Source organism: Humulus lupulus, chromosome 1 (genome assembly GCF_963169125.1).
Source record: "Humulus lupulus chromosome 1, drHumLupu1.1, whole genome shotgun sequence".
In the NCBI taxonomy this organism is placed as follows: Eukaryota; Viridiplantae; Streptophyta; class Magnoliopsida; order Rosales; family Cannabaceae; genus Humulus; species Humulus lupulus.
This window is the reverse complement of record NC_084793.1, coordinates 60,883,289-60,893,915: the sequence shown is the minus strand read 5'-3', so window position 1 is coordinate 60,893,915 and position 10,627 is coordinate 60,883,289. Positions and strand designations below refer to the sequence as shown.

Sequence of the window (10,627 nt, the reverse complement as noted above, 5' to 3'; positions counted from 1 at the left end):
CATCTCAATATTGTGTACAAATAATTTACACAATAAAGGGTAATATTTGGAGGTTACAAATTTGTAACACCAAATATGTTACATTATTTGGATATATCTCATATATCTAAATATTGTAACTCTCTATTATGTGTTACAATATGTGACACACTTTGTCACATTTATTTAATCTAAGACATTATATTATAATATAATATAATTTTACATTATATTATAAAATAATATAACAGTACGGATACAAGTGTGAGATATACAACGACCACAAAAGTCTGAAATTCTTTTTCACGCAAAAGGAACTGAATATGAGGCAGCGAAGGTGGTTGGAATTAGTGAAAGAATACGATTGTGAGATTCCATACCATCCAGGCAAGGCCAATGTTGTTGCAGATGCTTTGAGTAGGCGGGGACATGGGAATGTCTCATCACTACATACAATAGAGATGCCTCTTCGGAAAGAGATCATAAATGCTGACATCGAAATTGTGACGGGAAGTTTAGCAAACCTCACATTGCAATCCTCCTTACTAGAACAAATTCGAGAAGGACAGAAGTTGGATGAAGCATTAGTGAAACAAGAGGCTTTGGTACAAGAAGATGGTAGCAGTGATTTCGTAATATCTAATGGTGGATTGCTGAGATATAAGGATAGGATTTGTGTGCCAGACAATGCTGAGATTAAGGAAAGTATTATGAAAGAAGGACACACAACACCTTATTCCTTACACCCAGGGTCCACGAAAATGTACCAAGACCTTAAGGCGTTATATTGGTGGCATGGAATGAAGAGGGATATTTCTAAGTTTTTTGCTAGATGTTTGACATGCCAGCAAGTCAAGGCAGAACATCAAAGGCCAACAGGGTTGCTTCAATCGCTATACATTCCTGAATGGAAGTGGGAGTATATAGCAATGGATTTTGTGGTAGGGTTACCCAAAACCACTAAGCAGCACGACTCTATGTGGGTAATAATAGATAGATTAACTAAGTCTGCCCATTTTCTGCCAGTCAAGACCACATACTCGGCGGATCAATATGTTGATTTGTATGTTAGTGAAATAGTGAGACTTCATGGGGTGCCAAAGTCGATAATTTCTGATTGTGAGTCAGTTTTCACATCGAACTTTTGGAAAGGGCTATAGAGAGCTATGTGATCAAGACTAAAGTTTAGCACTGCGTTTCATCCTCAAAGCGATGGGCAGTCTGAGAGGACTATACACATTTTAGAGGATATGTTGAGGTGCTATGCTTTGGACTTTTCAGAGTCTTGGAACCGATACTTACCCCTAATGGAGTTCTCTTATAATAACAGTTACCAATCCACTATTGGGATGGCTCCCTACGAGCACTACAACAATATTTAGTATATATTACATTAAAGAATAGCATATATTTAGAAGTGCTATTATTGTTGTGGGATTAAAAACACACGGAAGACATATTTTGGCGCCATATGAATAAAACTCAGGCGCCAAAATGAATTTTTTTTTGTTAGTCTCATCTGCCAAATCCCTAAATCTAAGTTACCCGAAAGATTTCTCTCAGCCTCCATCTCTCACTCACGAAGACTCACTCCGCCCTCTCCGCCCTCACGAAGTCTCTCTCTCGTATTTCTCCTGAAGATGAACCCAAGTGTCCGGTCATCATTTTCATCAATTCCAAAAGTGGAGGCCAACTTGGTGGTGATCTTCTTGTGACCTATAGGTCTCTTCTCAATGAAAACCAGGTATATTTATATACCCTTTATATATAAATTGTGTTTGTGTGTGTGAGTGTGATGCTGATTTGGAAGATACTAATTTTCTTCAGGTTTTCGATTTGGGGGAAGAAGGTCCGGATAAGATTTTGCGCCGAATTTATGTTAATCTTGCAAAGTTGCAGAGGGAAGGAGATAAGTTTGCATCTCATATCCAGGAGAACTTAAGATTAAATGTGAGTTTTGTTAAAATTTTTAGTCTTACCCTTTATGATGATATAATATTATATAGAATATGATGACTCTTTTTAAATTTGTAATTGGAGAGTTGACATGTATTTTGCTCTCTTCAGGTTGCAGGTGGTGATGGAACCGCAGGGTGGCTTCTTGGAGTTGTTTCTGATCTCAAGTTATCTCATCCACCAGCAATTGCAACAGTGCCCTTAGGAATAGGAAACAATCTTCCATTTGCATTTGGCTGGGTATGAAGAACATGAACATTTCAAATCACTTCTACTTGTTCAGTATACCTATTAAAGCTTTCTTTACCGATTCAGATATATATACATATATATATGTATATATCATTGTGGCATATCCTTTCATCTTGTTTTGACTCATAAGCCACTTCTTGATGATATGTTTGATGTTGAGTTGAATCTTTTAATGTTAAAACCCCTGAAAAAGTGTTGATATTCACATTTATTGGAAAAAAAATCATACTTTATTTAAGCTACTGAGTACAGAAATTATTTTCATTTACCGTGTTATGAACTTCAGTTTTATCAGTAGCCATATTAATTGGTGCTACATGGGAAGAAAAGTCTTGGGACAGATGAAAATGCGGTAAAGTCATTTTTGCGTAAAGTAATGGATGCTAAGGAAATGAAAATCGACAGGTCAGAGCAGTTTTTACATTCTTTAGCACTTATTTTTTTTTTCTATGAAATCTTCTGTCGTTCTCGGTTGTAGGTACTAATTGTTGTTCCCTATTTGATTGTGAATAGCTGGCATATTATGATGAGGATGCGGGCTCCAAAAGAAGGTCCATGTGACCCTATTGCTCCTTTGAAATGGATATTTTTTGCTTGCTGTTATATGAATGTTTCTCTTCTTATTCAGGCTTGCTTATTCACGAGGTAGCCAATATACTTAGAAGTTATTTTCAATTTTATTTACGTGTCTTTGTTCCTTGCTTTGATTTTGCATTTATGTGATAGATTGCAAAACCTTGTTATGTGCAAGCTAAAAATCAAGGATTCAATATCACAGTGGAGTGATTTCTATGACACATGGGTCCTTTTTTTTTACTTTTAAAACAATTGCATCTGCATGTGACACTTGTTGGACTAAAAACTTTCCCTCTTGTTTAAAGATTCAGAGTGTATTTTTTTTTTCATTATGCTTGTGAGTTTAAAAATTGGGATGGCAATCAGGTGTTTAATGGAGTTGTTGATAAAAATTCAGGGCTGTTTTTAAGCTTTCCTTGGTTCTATTTATGTTTTGTTATGACTTGTTTAGATTGAGAATTTAGGTTTTGGGATTTTGAAAAATGGTTTCGCTATCTCATTTTCTAGTTGTAATTCTGAAAAACCAGTTTCAGATCTTCTTTGGATGCTGATTCAAGTGACATGCATTTGTTTTGTTCAAACTGAAATCAAAATCGTATTGAAAAACACAATATTATGTTCTACAAATCTTTTTACTGAATTCCAAATAAAATAGAACATGAATAACTTGTATGGGGTAATTTAATGTGCTCTCAGCTTTATTTTGTTTTCATGGGAGTTTTTGATGTTGGTTCTTTGCTAGGCACTTATTTTTGCGAAAGAATTAGCTATGCCTGGAAATGGAGAGAAAGAGTCAAATTTGAGCAAGAAAAACGCTCACAAACTCAATGATTTATAAGGTAATTTCTCAGTTTTTGTTGGAATAAATTAACAAACAGCAAGCCATTTTAGCTTTTGATGTTCATTACTTAATTGGTATAACTAATGAGAATACATGACAAACTTCTATATCTGTCTTTGTTCCTTGCTTTGATTTTGCATTTATGTGATAGATTGCAAAACCTTGTTATGTGCATAGAGGGAATCATATATTTTGAGAATGGTTTATTTATGGTTTTGCATTTTGAGAATGGGATTAGTCAATGAGTAATGATCTTGAAATTATTACCAAGTCGTTGAGCATGGTCTGGGTCATCTGCCATTTACAGAAAAACAGGTGGTCACTCCAACTGGTAAGTTGACAGTCAAATGGAATTTTTTAGTTCTTTGTCCCTTTCAGTTTTCTGTTTTCATTTTTAATGGGTTCCTTCAGCTTATATGTGAAAAATTACTTATCATATTGTAACTTTTCCTTTTTTCGTTTTTTAAACAGGAAATTTTTTAGCATATGAGTAACATTAGCTTCTTGTCTGAATGTGAGGGCATTAACTGTTTAGCCTCAACAATTAAGTGCCACTACTCATATTAGAAAAGCAAAGCATATGTCAGTATTGCAAATCTCTAAAAAGGAAAATCTAATATTAACTGTCCTAATATGACAGTTTAGGACCCATGCTTCATATGCATGTTTGTTGTTCAAAGACTAAAGTTAGTTTATGCTGTATAGATGATACCTTCATTATTTTGTTTTCTTTTGGTGATGGGAGCTTTTAAACTTGCTTTGCAATTGGACACTGTGGTGTCAAGCTGTGATGTTTTAGTTTTTCATGATGTTAAGCAATATAATTATTGGATTTGGAATTCTTAGTCAACATGCAATTGGGTCTTGTGAATTTATATTTCTTTTGACTTGATGTAGATGCAGTTTCTAAATATGTTAACTTTATTTAAAATTATTACAATAATAATGATGACAAGATTTTGATAACCTTTCTTCTCTTTCAAATGGATTTGCAATGAAGTCATGCAGTCATTCAATTGTATAACTGCATATGGTATATACTATTTGGAATCACTTTCTAGTTGTAGAAAAGCCTTGGCTTTTCATGGTTAGATTTGCAGGAAAATTAATCAATGGCCAAATTTTCCTAACAGAAAAAGAAAAAAGAAAGCCTGTAGTCTGATTCATGTGCAGTGTTAGGATCATTTAAGGGTAATCATTCATACATAAAGTAATAATAAGGGTAATCATTTAATGTATAAATAACTAAATATAAATACATAATGATGCTGAGTAATTATTAATAATATCCACTCCTCATCCTCGAATACTCACTCTAAGGATATATGAATATATAATACTTTTGAGTCTATATTATTTTAATTTTTTTTGGATCCCCTACTGCACCAAGTCTAAAAACATGCCATTTTTTTTAATTTCTTAATTTCCAGTGGTTTTTTTGCTCTAACATGTGTATTTAAATAATTTTAAGATGCTACAAAAGAATTTTTTCTAGAAATTTGCATGAAACTCATTTTTAGCATACAATCTGAATTTTTTTAGTTATGCTTAATTTCAAGAAAGCTTGTCATATTCTTTTGATTTTTGAGTGGTTTATTTGATTTTTCTCTTTTTGACGTGCTATTCATTTTATGTTGGTACCCAGCCTTGCCAATTCCAATAGATCTTACTTTGTCCATTTGATTTCTTGTTCTTTTCTATTATTGGGTATATATTAATGTATTCATTATTGATGAGATTTAAGTGTTGATCATATGTAATTTTTCCATTAAACTGATACAATGTAAACCATGTTTTGTGAAAATACCTCAAAGAACCATGTGTGTGTTGCTGCTTCTACTTTTTGAAATTATTAAAAACATGTATGATGTACACTTTGTGAGATGTTTAGATTTAGTTCTTTGTCTGTACCAGCTGTATCTGTTTTAATTTATAACTAGAAAATATTATTATATTTCATTCTTGATCTCACTTTTATTTATTCTTATAGTTTGAACTTGTGTAATTTATAACTAGAAATCATTATGCAGAAGCTTGTTGACTTGATTGGAATAACATCCATTATGGAGGTATACTACTTTTTACCATTTCTTGATGTTATATAACTTCATTTCTTTGTCCTTTGTTTTGTTGTAATGTATTCTTTTGTATATTGATGTAGTGGTAGTTTAGCTACCTTTTTCTTTTTTCTTAGTTTTTTGTTTTGATGCGATACTTGTGGTGGTTTTCACCACTCACTGTCTTGTAATATTCATTTATTAACACAAGTTGTTTTGTTTTTTTTTTTTGTTTTATAAAAAAAAAAAGGTTTTTCCTAGCTTCTTTAAAAACAAAGATTCAATTTTGCTGCTTCTTTCAAATTGGCATCTCTTGGTATTTTAATACGAAATATAATAGCATATCTGCCTTTTGTGACCTGACAATATAGAAGTTTTTGGTTTAATTTGAGATTTTGGCAGTGCTTTACAATGTCCTGGTTCTGAATTATCAGTTGATCAAAGAGAAACATTGTCCTTACCCCCAAAAATGTGCAGGTATTTTCTTTGGGTTTGTTATTGTGGTACTTGTATTCTGCCTTTACCTTGACCATCTTTATCTGCTTTAATGTTATTCTGAATGTCTACAAATAAATATTTGGTTTTCTTGATGATCTTTATTCTAATTCCATTTGTTTATGCTACCATGATTTTTAGGATGATCTTTATTCTTGATGATCTGAGTAATTTTTAGGATGTTCTAGGCGTCTACAGTTTACTAGGCTTTGAAAGTGCTTATAAATGAATGATTGTTTGTCTTTTGGTCTCAAAATCAAATCCTTGAATTACTTTGGAATTAATTCACCGAAAGTAAATGAAACTTTTAGGTAAATGAAGAGTGATTTTAAAATCAATTAATTAATAAATTTATTAACCATATAACTATTGAGTATTCTCTTGCCGGCAACACTTAGTCAATACTTTACTATTTGTATTTGTTAGTGTCTTTAGTTCTGTTAGTATTACTGTTTGGTTTGTTAATATAGACTCTTCCTGTAACTGATTGTAGTTAGTCTCTACCATGGTTAGAATTGCTTGTGTTGGTCTTTTTGTAGTTACCTCTCCTTTAGTCCTTTTTGCTGTATTTTTTTTGTATGAAGTTAGGATTGTCTAGATTTGATTTATGCATGTTCTATTATCTGATTTTATTAAGCTTTTGTTATAAGTGTGATCTGAAGCTCTACTCTCTTAAAGTTAAACTATGATTATTTGCATATCTGTTTTTGCAATTGTATTTCATTTGCATATTTTAGGTTCTTGATCACAGAAGTGAAAAGAAATGAAATTAGATTTAAATTTTGCATGTTTTGTAAATTTGTTCTTCTATTTTATTACTTATTTTTTTGCCTGAAATACTATGTTTTGCACACTACCTTTATGTCTTTTTTTGTAATGATGAAATGGAGATCATTGGCACTTGTCTAATTTAGGATACAACCAAATTGGATTGTGAGAATTTGGCCATTTGATAATTGAAAATTCGCTTCCATATGCAGGCAATTTATTCATTCATTTAAGGTTGAATATATAAGAGTTTTCTCCTAATTAATTGCTTATAAAGATATATTCTGATAGCATACTATCAGCATTATTACAAATGAGAAAATTAATAACTGATCACAGCTGTAAAATACGGCTGTAATATCACCTAGAATCAATGATAATTTCAACATTAAGTAATAGCAAAGTTTTATGCAAAATGTATTGTGTAGAAGTATTCTTGTCCTCTCTATTTTACATTTCTGAATTGCATTTCAAAAATTCTCTACATTTATTTTTCCTTCTTTGCATAATGGTTCTTAGATGGTTTTAAATTTTTTCCTTTTCAAGGTTGGCGCTAATCATTTTTTAGGGGGGGCATGATTTCTATTATTCCTCTTTAATGGGGAATGTCTATGCTGCCTAATTAAATGCTTATTAATTTATTTTTAAATTTTAATTAGTCTATTTCATGGTTTTGCTTCTTAGCTGTTTTGAGGGCACATTGGTTTTTAAAGTCAGTCGATTCGGTGCTGGCTACTTTATTGGCTGCGATCAACACCCAAAATGCAAGTAAGTTCGGAGCATTTTATACTGCCTGATAATATGTTGTCTTTGGCTCCTTTGTGTGCATAGGTTTCGGGGGACAACTTACTGTATTCAGCTAACTGTTCTGTATGCCATTAGTTGCTTGCTTTACGCTTGTGGTTTGTATTCTCGAGTCACACGAAGAAGTTAGTTATTTAAATAAACCTTTGGACTGGATTTCAGTAGAAATGACTGGACAGGAATATTTTTAGTCTTATACAAAGTCTGGTGCACATTGATAAATTTTAGTATATAGATTAGTATGTTTTCTTTAAAAAATTAGTAATAGTTATGAAGTTAATTTGAAACTTACAAGTTGTCAAAATCATATCGTCAAAAGAAGAATAAAATGATAAAACAAACAATAAGATGAAAGGAAGATTACATAACGAGTAAAGCTGGTTAAGGAAGGAAACACTAAAACATTGTTAAATCCACTTCACTAAGAAACAAAAGAATTACAAGAGTTTATATATAGCTTCAACCGCTTAGCTGAGTCCTACAAAGTAGGAATTCATAAAAAGAGGTAGAACTAAACAACCTGATCCTTAAACTAAAATTGGATAAGCTCTTAATCAAAATCATATTTAGGCTTCTTTGTTTGATGCTTTTGATAATTAATATGGTTTTTTTAGGAGTTACTATAAGCACTTATCAATGTTTTGGTAAAAGATGAAAGTATCTTTAGAATGGGTCCATTATTAAGAGTTGATCATTTATGCGCTAATTTCATCTAATATAAATATTCAACTGAGAATATTTGACACAGTGGTAATATAATATTTTGTATTGATTGCTTCAATGCTTTTAGCTAGGTCTTAATGAGAAATTAAAATGCATAAAGCTTGGCATTTTTTTAAGGTGCAACCTGTTGGCATAATCCTTTTTGTTGCTATCATGACTACACAAGGCATGATTCTATAGCTTGATTTCTTATAAGTTTTCACCATGTCATTTTAGCTTGTGATGAGTATTTCCATCTGTTATGGTGTGTTCAATATTTTCATCTGTTTTCTGTTAATTTTGTTTGCTTGTAGGGTCTACTTTTGTTTACAAAAAGTAACTTTTTTTCTTTGGTTGTCTTTCCAAATATAAATTCCCATTAGGACATTGCATATTATATAAAGGCAGATGCATAGAACTTTTACAGAACAGTTATTTTTTCTATGAAGTTTCAGGGGACGTCAATGCGACTAGGGTACCGTTGCATTGAATAGTATTTTTATTTTTTTTCTATGAAGTTTCAGGAAAGATAAATACAATATTTAAATTTGTGATTAACTTATTTAGTTATAGTTGGCCAAATTCTTAGACAATTCGCAGTTAATGTAATAGGGTGTTCATGTAAGATGTTAATGATGTTGGGTATTATGGTCTTGCAGCTATGCTTCTATGGAGGGGTGCTGAGTGTTGGAATGAGTGTTTAAAGCTTTTGGGCATTGCTGAAGCAGCAGAAGCATCAATGGATTCTGACCAGTTAAGCTCTGGAATTTCAGATTTTGATACTCACTTTCAAGGCCTCATAGTTCAGAAAAGGTCTCTTTCTCTCTCTCTCTCTATATATATTTATATAACTGCAGTTGCCTCAACTTATTTCTATATTCTATTCCATATTTGTCATTTGTGAAATGTTCTGTTTTAACTAGTGTGAAGTATATGGTTGTTAGGTATGCATTTAACTGGCCTTGATTATTTTCCTTTACTTATATTCCATTTATCAATTCAAGTTTTGCATCCCTATTCTGTCATCAAAAGCTTTATTCAGCTGTTGTGTATTCATGACAGACTTCTATGATATTTCTATGGTATGTGATATCGCATTGATTGTTAGAGATCTCGCTAGTTTCTATTAATACTTTGTATTTTCTTGATTTATCTCTTAGTGATGATGACGACTCGGAGAATGAGTCGGCACTTGAAATTTAGCCATACTTGATGGAAGAAAAATGTAAGACTGCAATGATTTCTCATCTCCTTCTTCTTTTTTATTGTTTAAGTCAGATTTGGACTTTCTGTTTTCTAATTTTTGGGTCATCATCTGTAGTGTCGAAGCACTTGATAATCACTTGACTGGTATCCAAAGGGACCATGAACTCAGGTCCCAGATAGAAGAAAGGAAAATAAGAAGTGTGCGGCTTATGAAGGGGCCAAAAGAAAAGAGAAAGCTCTCCTGGAAGAAAAACTCCACCAAGAAAAAGCCAAAGCAGAAGCTGAGGTTTGTTGACTTTGCCCAGATTATTCATTTCTTTTGGTAGATTTCTAAAGATGGTTGTCACAGTCCTCTATTATTCTCACATATTCTTCTGATATAATCTTAATGCGCTTTTGTATATTATCTTGGTTTTATGCTGTTGTTAGTAATAAAAGTATTTTCTGATGCAGGCAAAACTCAGAGCTGAAGAAGCAAATAGGGCTGCAATGGAAGCTCAGAGAAGAGAAGCAAAAGAGGCTACTGAAAGGGAGGCCAATGAAGCGTCAAGCCAGGCTGCTGTTCAGAAGGAAGCTTTAGGATTGCAAACTAAAGCCAAAACCAAGGAATCTGAATTTGAAAAACCAATAAATTCAGCATCAGCAGGTAATTTGGCTACCAGGCAAATATAACAACCTTGTACTGATCTATAAATATAATCATTTGCCCTTTTATCTAAAAATCTAGTTTAGCCCTAGTTTTCAAAAATATCAGCTAGGTTTTGGCAATAGTTCATTTTTGACACTCCACAGTATTCCCCTCTGTTTTTTTCAGTTTATTCATGTTCTCTGTACTCTTTTAAGAATTTTTCTGTTATCTGATGCGTGAAAGGGGTTATTGGTGGTAGGTGACAATACTAAAGCTGCAGAAGCTGCACTAAAGTTGGAGCGTGAAAGATTAAAAAAGTTGGAAGACTTGGATGAAGGAAACAAGGCATTAGGATTGAATGTA

General features: G+C 32.5%; 1 long non-coding RNA gene across 1 annotated transcript; it reads left to right on the top strand.

The window, feature by feature from the left end:
- Nucleotides 1-9,593: 9,593 nt before the first annotated feature.
- On the top strand, nt 9,594-10,362 carry LOC133780716 (uncharacterized). Its single transcript, XR_009869585.1, has 3 exons — nt 9,594-9,655; nt 9,752-9,922; nt 10,090-10,362. It is a non-coding gene; the product is annotated as an uncharacterized LOC133780716 (long non-coding RNA).
- Nucleotides 10,363-10,627: the final 265 nt, after the last annotated feature.